Genomic DNA, 10,697 nt, shown 5'->3' with positions numbered 1-10,697 from the left:
AGTGCCTTCTACTGTACAAAAGCATCTGACATATTCACCCAAAGGGGCTGCTTCCTCAGCATAGGTGGTTGGCTTCAAGGCTGCTTGAAGCATATATTATCAACATGGTTGGAATCACAGAACTGGAAGGAAAATGGAGGTCATCTTGTTCAGCCTTCACTAGCTTGTGCTAGTTGGGGCTGATGAGAGTTATAGGCCAAAACATCTGGAAGGAATCAGGTTGACAAAGGCTGATCTAGTTCCACCCTGCTCAGTGTGTGACCTGCAATGCAGGTGAAAGTACAGCATTCCTCCCAAGTGATGACTATTTAGCCATTTTGACTCTTATGAATCTGTGAGATGTGTCACACACTGGACAAGTAATACTTCTTGTTTGTTTGTTTGTTATAACAATTTTCACCGCATTTTATTCAAGGAAAAGTGAACGTACAAAATATTGCCTGATTCCTTTGCATTTAATCTTCCTCCTCATCCTCCTCTTCATCCTGGTTGATCTGGAAATATCGCAACTCGTAGCTCTCCTTGCTGTTGGCGACCATGCGGAGCCAGTCGTGCAAGTTCTTCTTCAGGTATTTCTTGGTGAGGTACTTCAGGTACCTCTTGGAAAAAGGGACCTCTGAGGTGACCGTGATTTTGATTTTGCTTCTCTCGATGGTCACCACACACCCCACCAAGGTTCCCAGCTTTTCCATTCAATTTGATCCGCCCCTACAGGAACTGCTCAAAGCTGGCAGCATCCATGATGCCATCTTCTACTGGATGTGTACAGTCTCTAGGGTGAACATCAGAACCTGCTTTTTTTTTTGCCACCCTTCATCATGAGCTTCTTTGCAGACACCATGGTGGCAGCAATGAGGGGGAAAGAGAGAAAAGGGAGGCGGCCACACACATGTCCCTACTTTGACAACATCCTCCCATCCCTCAAGGAAGTAATACTGACCATTCACTGAGCTGTGTTCAAAGGCAACCTGTTTGCTCTGGAGATTCCTTCCAACTTCCTCTTCCCCAATCCCCATAACATAACTCCCACAATAAAATAGGTACCGGGATTCCAAAGGACCAGAAAAGATTATTCATGTACGTGACAACAGCCACACGGACACTACTAGCCCTGAGATGGAAGGAAGAGACAACCCTGACCAGAGAAGAATGGCAAACCAAGTTGATGGACTATGCCGAAATGGCAAAATTAACTGGGAAGCTCAGAAATCAAGAGGAAAAGAACTTTAAAAAAGAATGGGGAAAGTTTATAATTTATATACAAGATCATCGTAAGCAGGTTAAAACATTGGCAGGCTTTAACCACACTTGTAATGGAATGGAATGTATGGATAATTTAGAAAGACAAAAATTGGAGAAGTATTGATGTGCAGTTGAAAATATTATCAACAGGACCCGTGAAAGGGATGGGGGAAAGTAGGAGATTCAGAGTAATCTCGATATTTGGATTCTGAATTGGTTTTTGTTGTATGTTTATATTTATGAAAATCAAATAAAAAATTATTTACAAAAAAAAATAACTCCCACAATAAAATTATGCATTTTGCATCCCAGTTTTCAAAAATACATTCCCCACCACTGCCACCTTAATTTACAGATCTTCATCTTTGGTGGTATGATGGAGACTTGGTGTGTTCTCTTCAGCACACAAGAGCAGATATCTTGATTTAGATCACAGCGTTAATTGCAGAAAACAAACGGACAATGAATCCAGTGCCATAATTAATTTACCCGATATTTACTTAGTTAATTTGTTCAGGGCAGATTAAGTGTGGGTTGGAGAAGCTGAACAAGGAAAGTGAGTGACAGACGCAGTCTTGCGGTGGACGGCCTCTCATTGGGAAAGTTCATCTTCATTCTGAAAGAGACGCCTTCAGGGATCATGTATTTTGAATTCCCTGTGAATTTAGTGTCATCTTAGCTTGACCAGCTCTGGAAGAACATATTAACCTCCTCTTGTGATTTTTAGAAAACCATTCTAATTTAGCAAGTAATTAAGGGTCACATGTAGGATAAAGAGCTAGATAATCTTGGATTACGCACAGGAAGCTTTGTTTCCAAGGCAACCTCAGCGGAGGGGGGTGTTAATGCCGAGGTCAGTCAGTTAATGAACTGGGAATGGTGACTGCCTCCAAAACATGTTCGAGGCATGGAAATGGAAATAACAATTACATGACCATTTAACGATTTGATAATGGAAAACAAAAGATTACAAAGCTGGTTGCCAAAGAGAAACATTGGTGACAGAAGTCCAAGGGGAGAGATCTGCTGAGCTAGGTCAAGGGAGGCTGAAACAAGTGACGCCGGGCAAAAGCTTTTATTTTTTAACTCAAGTCGCTTCATTCGTCATCCACAGATTTTGTGACAGTCTCAGTATGTGAGCGGGAATTACCTGCGTAACTGTTTCCCAACCCCTTAACCTGTAGTGTTATATCTTGTGTCTCCTAAGGATAGGCCTATTGGCCAAGGTTGTTCTCAAGCAACTGGTTTTGGAACTAGAGCCCACCCACACCACACATTTAAAGACTATGATGCCACTTTAAACAGTCATGGCTTCCCCTAAAGAATTATGAGAGCTGTAATTTGATGATGGTGGTGGTGATGATGATGATAATAATACCCTGCCCATCTGGCTGGGTTTCCCCGCCACTCTGTTAAGGGTGCTGAGACTTGTTAGGAGACCCCTATTACTATCATAGAGCTACAATTCCCAGAGTGGGTTAAAGAACAAGCCCTCTTTCTAGGAAACTATGGGAATTGTAGCTCTTGAGAGGGAAATAGCAGTCTCTGGGCAATTCTCTGCACTCCTAGCAAAGCACATCTCCTGGGAGTCTTTGTTGTTGTTGTTTAGTCGTGTCCGACTCTTCGTGACACCATGGACCAGAGCATGCCAGGCACTCCTGGCACTTCCACTGCTTCCCGCAGTTTGGTCCAACTCATGTTGGTAGCTTCAAGAACACTGTCCAACCATCTCGTCTTCTGTCGTCCCCTTCTCCTTGTGCCCGCCATCTTTCCCAGTATCAGGGTCTTTTCCAGGGAGTCTTCTCTTTTCATGAGGTGGCCAAAGTATTGGAGCCTCAGCTTCAGGATCTGTCCTTCCAGTGAGCACTCAGGGCTGATTTCCTTCAGGATGGATAGGTTCGATCTTCTTGCAGTCCATGGGACTCTCAAGAGTCTCCTCTGGCATCATAATTCAAAAGCATCAATTCTTCGGCGATCAGCCTTCTTTATGATCCAGCTCTCACTTCCATACATCACTACTGGCAGGAGTCTTTAGGGGAAGCCCAAAGAAATGGCATAATGGTGTTTTAAACCTATGGTGTGATGGGTGCCACTGTTGGCTTTCAAACCAGTCTAATCAAAAGGATCATGGGGTACAGCTTTTCCTGTGCTGTATTACATTAGTCTGCATATTTTAATTCCCCCAAATACACATGTGCATGAAACCTTTTCCTGACCCTGTACATACAAAACTAGCATGCCAGGAGCAAGGGCCATTTTTATTTTTTTATTTTTTTTTGCCCAGGGAGGTGTTTCCCTGCCCTGCCATAATGGACCATATAACAGTGTCCACAAACACACAGAGCACATGCTACCTGCAAACCTGTGTGGTATATATAGTTCAGAAAAAGCTTTACCGTATGATCCTAATTGTGTAAACTGGCCCTTGGACCTAACATCTTCGCTTTATCACAGATGGCTCTGGGCAAATAGACTTTCAGCTTCATCTGTAAAACTGACCTGCCTCACAGAGGTGTAAAGAGAATGACTGCAAAGCATTTAAAAACATAACTAAATTGGAACTGAAACAATTGGATGATTGTATGTGTATGTGAGAGAGAATTTTTCCAGACCAAATGTTCCTAATTTTAATAACTGACCAAAGGAAGAAGAAGAAAAATTCATATTTTTCTAATTTAAAGGGTCTACCCCCACATTTGCAGATACTGATATTGTTAGAAAGCTGACTTGTTCTTAAGGGAGGAAAAAGAGGTGCAAACATGTTGAATTTGGCAAGTTAATACATTCTGCATACTGTAATATTATTTTGACACTAATGCTGCAGGATGCATTCATATTTTGATGTGACTGTTTTTGAATACACCAATATTTTAAGGTTATTAAAGAAGAAGTATCCAGGAAAGAAAAATCTCAACATTTGAGATTTGGACAGTGTTGGACTTAAAATAATAAATAAATCTGGATACAGTGGTACCTTGGTTTGCAACCGTTTTGGATTACAACTGTTTTGGATTACAACCACGTCAAACCTGGAAGCCTGTGTCCCTTTTTTTGGATCATAACCCCCTTTTTTTGGAGGCCACATTGGCGAAAGCACGCCTTGGGTTACAACCTGTTTTGGTTTACAACCGGACCTCCGGAACGGATTATGGTTGTAAACCAAGGTACCACTGTATACTGTTTATTTCAATGTGGCTGGTCCCAGCAGTACAACAAACAGGTTCTTCGTCCTGAGTTACTTGCCTCCTACTGACCGCTTGTCTGGAAATACCTGTGTAGGGAGGACACAGGCAGTTTACATGGATGAGGACCGTGGAAGTTGCCACAGCTGAACACACCCTGAAAATGCTATGTAGCCAAGTTTACCCCAATTCAGCACACAATGACCTATTGAGGCCCTGTGTCCTACTTTACAGAGGACAACATTCTGTCAGAGAACAGTCCTCCACTGGAAGGCTACCTCTATTTGAAGAGCTGTCCTGTCCATACCTGGTTTAAAGAAACATAAGAAGGGAGAGCAGGAGTCTTGAAATCAGCCATCAACATTTAGCTCTCAGACAGCAGACTCTCTCCCACAGATCATCAGGCAATCGTCTTCTCCACTATGGTTAGATCATAGAATTGTAGATGTATTTCTGTTTAAATGATACATATAGAGATGTAAGTTAGCATATGCTAATTGTTATGTACTGAAGTTCTTACTCTGGGCCAGCAGGGGGATACTGTAGATAGTTCAGGTCCACATATGCAAATAAGGGATCGAAAGTGACGTTCAGTGATTGGATAGTTACAGAAAATGGTTACTGTTGCGTTCTAGCGGAGCTCTATATAAGCAGGCTGGCTGAACCCTTCAGTTCAGTTCAGTTCTGTTCTGGTCTGTGAATAAACAAGAGCCGTTTGAAGAATTGCTGTGTCATCTGATATGTTCACCCACAACTTAACTCTGGCGACGAGGATGGGATGGATGGACAATAGAGCACAGCCAGATGCAGCCACCCTCTGAGCGGAGCTGAACAAAGCCACTTCAGAGGGTCTGCCGGACTTCCCACAGACTCAGATCACTGCCGTGCCTGACATTCCACCAACTCCACTTGCGGATGTTCCACCCACAGCAGCGGATCCAGGGGACTTGGTTTCAACGCCACTTAGGGTCGCGCCACAGCCTCAGCAAGAATCGGGCGCTCCCCCCAGACCTGGGTACCGCTCCCCGGCGGTCTGGCAGAGTTTACCAAGCGCCCAGCTTATTTAAAGAACTATGTTGTTGGACATGTAATACTGTCAGTCTAATGGAAGTAGGTGAAATGTAACCGATATGCTTTTGTGCCTAATTAAACCATTACGTATAGTGCTGTATATAAGGAAACCATTACGATTGTAACTAACGCCTTATCTCGATGGGGAGGGGTGTTATGTACTGAAATTCTCACCCTGGGCCAGCAGGGGGATACTGTAGATAGTTCAGGTCCACATATGCAAATAAGGGATTGAAAGTGATGTTCAGTGATTGGATAGATACAGAAAATGGTTACTGTTGCGTTCTAGTGGAGCTCTATATAAGCAGGCTGGCTGAACCCTTCAGTTCAGTTCTGTTCTGGCCTGTGAATAAACAAGAGTTGTTTGAAGAATCGCTGTGTCATCTGATATGTTCACCCACAACTTAACACTAATATTATGCAACCCAGCACCTGCACTCAGCATCTTTTGGAAATTCTCCTAGGCTTCTGTACTCTTAGCAGGACCCACCACTGCTCCCTGGCCTGGCTCCCCTTTGTATCTGTTCCTCAACCTTATGCTCTGAGTATATCCTGGATCACATTGCCAAGAAAGGGTTCCCTTTTCAGCACATTGTGCAGGGTTCCTTTGATCAACTATGGAAAAGGTAAAGAAGCATAACAACTCACCTGGATTCAAAACCTGGTGAGCATTCTTGGGCAAATTACTTTCTCTCAGCTTCAATTACCCGTGGAAAATGGGAACATTAAAAACTCACCTCATGAGAGTGTTGTGGTGAGGCAAAATAAGACATCAAAGTGGCTAGATAGGTTTCTGCCTGGGGCAGAGTTATTTACTATTATTTATTCATTACAGTGGTACCTTGGGTTAAGAACTTAATTTCTGGAGGTCCATTCTTAACCTGAAACTGTTCTTAACCTGAGGTACCACTTTAGCTCATAGGGCCTGCCGCTGCACCGACAATGCACGATTTTCATCCTGAAGCAAAGTTCTTAACCCAAGGTACTATTTCTGGGTTAGCGGAGTCTGTAACCTGAAGTGTCTGTAACCTGAAGCGTCTGTAACCTGAGGTACCACTGTACACTTGTTAGTTTTTTATCCAGAGGTCTCCAAACCATTGAAAAAAAACACGAATACATTATACCAGTGGTTCCCAATAGGTTGTCTGTGGACCCCCAGGGGCCTGCATAACCCACCTAGGGGGTCTGTGGCACTATTCATGTAACAATAACCGCCATAGGTACAGGCGATACCATTTTGTATGTGTCCAATCGACACGCAACCACCGGCACGTGGGTCCTTTTAGACCCAGAATAGGATGGAATGGGGTGGAATAGGGGCAGAGCAGAATGGGGGCATAACAGGATGTGCTTATGCACCCTCTGCTGGTGTGTCCGGGGGCCAGGTACAGAACCCCCACACAAAATGCTCGCTGCCTGTATATCAATATTTTCAAAAGTAGGGGGTCCATGGCTTGGATTTTGAAAAACAGGCAGTCCACGGTACTTAGCTAATTGGAAACCACTGCATTATACTAGTAACAGATTCATACAGCTACACACAGCATCTGAAAACAGCTTCGTAAACACTAGAGGTTTATATCCAATGCTGCACCATTGAGGTTCCATTGGCAAAATGAGGCTTCTCCCTGCACACCCTCAAAAATTCACTTCAAGGGGTTGGAGGAGAAAATTCTGTTGCACACACAAAAGTCCTTGTTCCAGTGAAGCAGCAGTGCTGGATACAGCCCTGAAGGTAGAATCACAGATCAGCAGCCCACAAGACACGTCATGATTGTAAATGCAAAACGAGTACATTAGAGTGCTAACATATCAGAGAATGTATAACTGAATTGCAGTGAAGGGAAAGACAGGCAGTGTTGCTCATCTAAGTATAATTTAATTATGTTACCCAGCACTTAAAGAGAGAACACTGACTCTTAAGCGAATTAATTTCATTTAATTGGACTATATTGCATGCCAACATAATTCACTGGTGATTTCATCACATTGTCACATATCCCCAGTCTCCCGTCCTTGTGAACAACCTAACATGTACATTACATTCGGAGAAAGGCAGACCCTGTGGCTTGTATATTGTCAAGGAAGTTGGTGAAAACTTTCCTGAATTCAAAGCCGTGGCTAAAATGGTCCTGAGGATAAAGCTGACCAAGTCAAAATCTCACAAGGTGTGATTTAAAGAGCATCCACAAAGGAAAAGGATGCTACCAAAATGTGACGCAAAAACAAACAAATAAAACCTGTGAAAAGTGTACAGAAAATGTATTCATTGATAGTAACCAACTTCCCTCTCCCTCATTTTGAGCTATACATCCTTCCTTCATGGGGATATTTTTCTCCCAAGTACAAATACATACCTGTCCTCTACATTTTCATCTGGCAGCTGCCGAACCAGCAGCACAGGCAAAAACAAGCAGTTGCTAGACAAAAGTATTGTGCAACTGCCAATCCACTGTGTGTCTCAGCACAGCTCCTGCTGAACAAACAGTTTTAACTCCCTTATAATCTGCAATTGTGTCTCGCTCTGTTTATTGTCTCCACTTAGACTCTAATAAGAACAATAAAAAGGTGCACTTGGTTTCCGTCAGTAATCGTCCGACCTTTTTGTTTGGTTAATAAGCAATTGGTCCTGTAGTTTAGCTATTTGGTGATCAGATTATGTTATCTCAGAACTGCAAATTGAAATGCAACAGTAACAGAACAATAGTATTGGAGAACATAGATGATTAGGCTTAAAGGCGGCTTTCATACCTCATAATTTATCTTCTCTGATTGGTTGCAAACAATGTTTTTTACATGTGTTTTCAAAGGGGGGGGGAGTTTTCAAAAGCATAATATCAAAATGACACTCACCTAGCAAAACAGGAAAATGATTACATGCTCTTCCCCACCCCCTAATATTTGCCAATTTAAACCAAATTAGGTTGCAATCCTATACACACATCTGCAAGTCCATTGAACTCAATAGGACTTGCTTCAGTGTGAGCTGACAAGCACAGGACTGCACTATAGTTTATGGTTGCCGTATTTGTAGAGCCAGTTATTCTAACATGGGCAGGAGAGTTAATTCCACAGTAGCACGGGCAAAGCCTCATGGTCTTCCAGTCTTAGACCCAGAGGCACCTGCACCAGTGGGTAAAAAGGTTGAAGTCTTCTCTGCTAGTGTCTGGGGGCTAAGAATCAGGTTGGATCAGTGTGGTCAGTGCTTTTTTTCTGGGAGGACGCAGGGGGTACATATACTCCTAAACATTTTGTGAATCTTTGTACTTTTGTCCATTTACTGTATTTAGTTACAGGGAACCTGGCAGAGGGCCTTCTCGGTTGTGGCACCCACACTGTGGAACGCCCTCCCACCAGATGTCAAAGAGAAAAATAACTACCGAACTTCTTGAAGACATCTGAAGGCAGCCCTGTTTAGGGAAGCTTTTAATGTTTAATAAGTTATTGTATTTTAGTGTTCTGTTGGAAGCCGCCCAGAGTGGCTGGGGAAACCATAAGAAATTATTATTATTATTATTATTATTATTATTATTATTATTATTATTCCTGATTTGAACTATAAAATGGTGATTTTCTTGAGTAAAAATGAGAGTACCCCTAAACTTTTTTTAAAAAAGAAAAAAGCACTGCGTTTGGTACACACAAAACCTGCTCATAGATAAGATCAGGCCAGATAAACCGAGGCTAGAAACAGATGGATGTCTGCCAACCAACAATCAATAACTAGCAGGCAATAGGATAGTTCAGGAAGACTGCAGCAGGGACATTTTGCTTGTGCTCAGGATAATGCCCAGGAATTGGTGTGATTTGTAAGGTCTAAACCACTGTGGTCTAAACCACTGAGCCTCTTGGGCTTGTCGATCAAAAGGTCGGTGGTTCGAATTCCCACAACGGAGTGAGCTCCCGTTGCTCTGTTCCAACTCCTGCCAACCTAGCAGTTCAAAAGCACACCAGTGTAAGTAGATAAATAGGTACCACTGCGGCAGGAAGGTTAACAGTGTTTCCGTGCACTGTGGTTTCTGCCACGGTATAATAATAATAATAATAATAATAATAATAATAATAATAATAATAATTGTTAAGTTGTGGGCGAACATATCAGACAACACAGCGATTCTTCCAAAGCAGCTCTTTATTGTAAGCTGGAACAGAACTAACTGAGGAGCTCAGTCAGCCTGCTTATATAGAGCTCCAGAACAATGTAACTGTTGCCATTTTCTAAAACTATCCAATCACTGAACGTCATTTTTTGATCCTTCATTTGCATACAAACTATCCAATCACTGAACGTCACTTTTCGATCCTTCATTTGCATAACTATCTACAGTATCCCCCTGCTGGCTCAGGGTGAGAACTTCAGTACATAACAATAATAATAATAATAATTCCCCATCGCTTACATAAATAAAAAACACCACCCTTAAGCTTGCATTTGCATTTCAAGATAAGCTCCCATGGGTACCAGTGGAGACGTCCTTTGAAACGCAAATAGCAGCTTCAGAGGGGTATTTCTTGCCAGGACCATGTCAGGGAAATAAGGAGTTAAACTCTCCCTCCCTGCCCTGAGCAGAGGCTCTCCAGGCTTCCCTGCGCAGCTGCTGTTTATGCAATGAAAAACATACACATCAATTGCATCTGCTGCAATTAATGCCAAATCTAGTTGGCCCTGAGCCAGGATGGAATGCAGAGGAAGGCTGAGGATAGAGACTCAGAGAAGGTGGGATGTTACCTGGAGCCAGGAAAAAGGCCAGGAGTCTTGGAGTGGGAGGAAGGATGAACCATCCATGCAAATCCCAAGGCTGCTAGGCCATCTGTTGTTCTCAGGGTGCCTTCAGGCAGCATCCCTCCTACTCGGAAAGGTGACAAGGAAAGTCAACGGTAGGAAAAATATCAGAATGCTTCGGCACAGAAACATTTACACTGCATGTAATTCCATCTGACGTATGTTTTCCTTCCTGGTTCCTGATCAGATTACCCCACCTGGTGGCCTAAAATGTAGCACAAACTGTCACTCCTTAATAAAACAAGTGAGGGTTGTTGGCAGGGAAAGGAGATGGGAATTAGAGAGTTACAGTCAGAGCAACTCACTCAGATGGTCAAGGAGACAGATGTTATATGTTAAAAAATCCTTTTGAACCTAATTGGATTCTGAAAAATACATCTCCAAGAACATTTTTTTTAAAAAAAGATTATTTAGCTGGA

General features: G+C 42.8%; 1 pseudogene across 1 annotated transcript; it reads right to left on the bottom strand.

The window, feature by feature from the left end:
• Positions 1 to 375: 375 nt before the first annotated feature.
• On the bottom strand, positions 376 to 856 carry LOC309380384 (large ribosomal subunit protein eL22 pseudogene; annotated as a pseudogene). Its single transcript has one exon. The product of its transcript is annotated as a large ribosomal subunit protein eL22 pseudogene (transcript).
• Between the last annotated feature and the right edge of the window lie 9,841 nt (positions 857 to 10,697).

Source organism: Podarcis melisellensis, assembly GCF_964234715.1.
Source record: "Podarcis melisellensis genome assembly, chromosome: 11".
Lineage (NCBI taxonomy): Eukaryota > Metazoa > Chordata > Lepidosauria > Squamata > Lacertidae > Podarcis > Podarcis melisellensis.
Note: the sequence above shows the minus strand (reverse complement) of the source record. Positions and strands in the feature narration are given on the sequence as shown.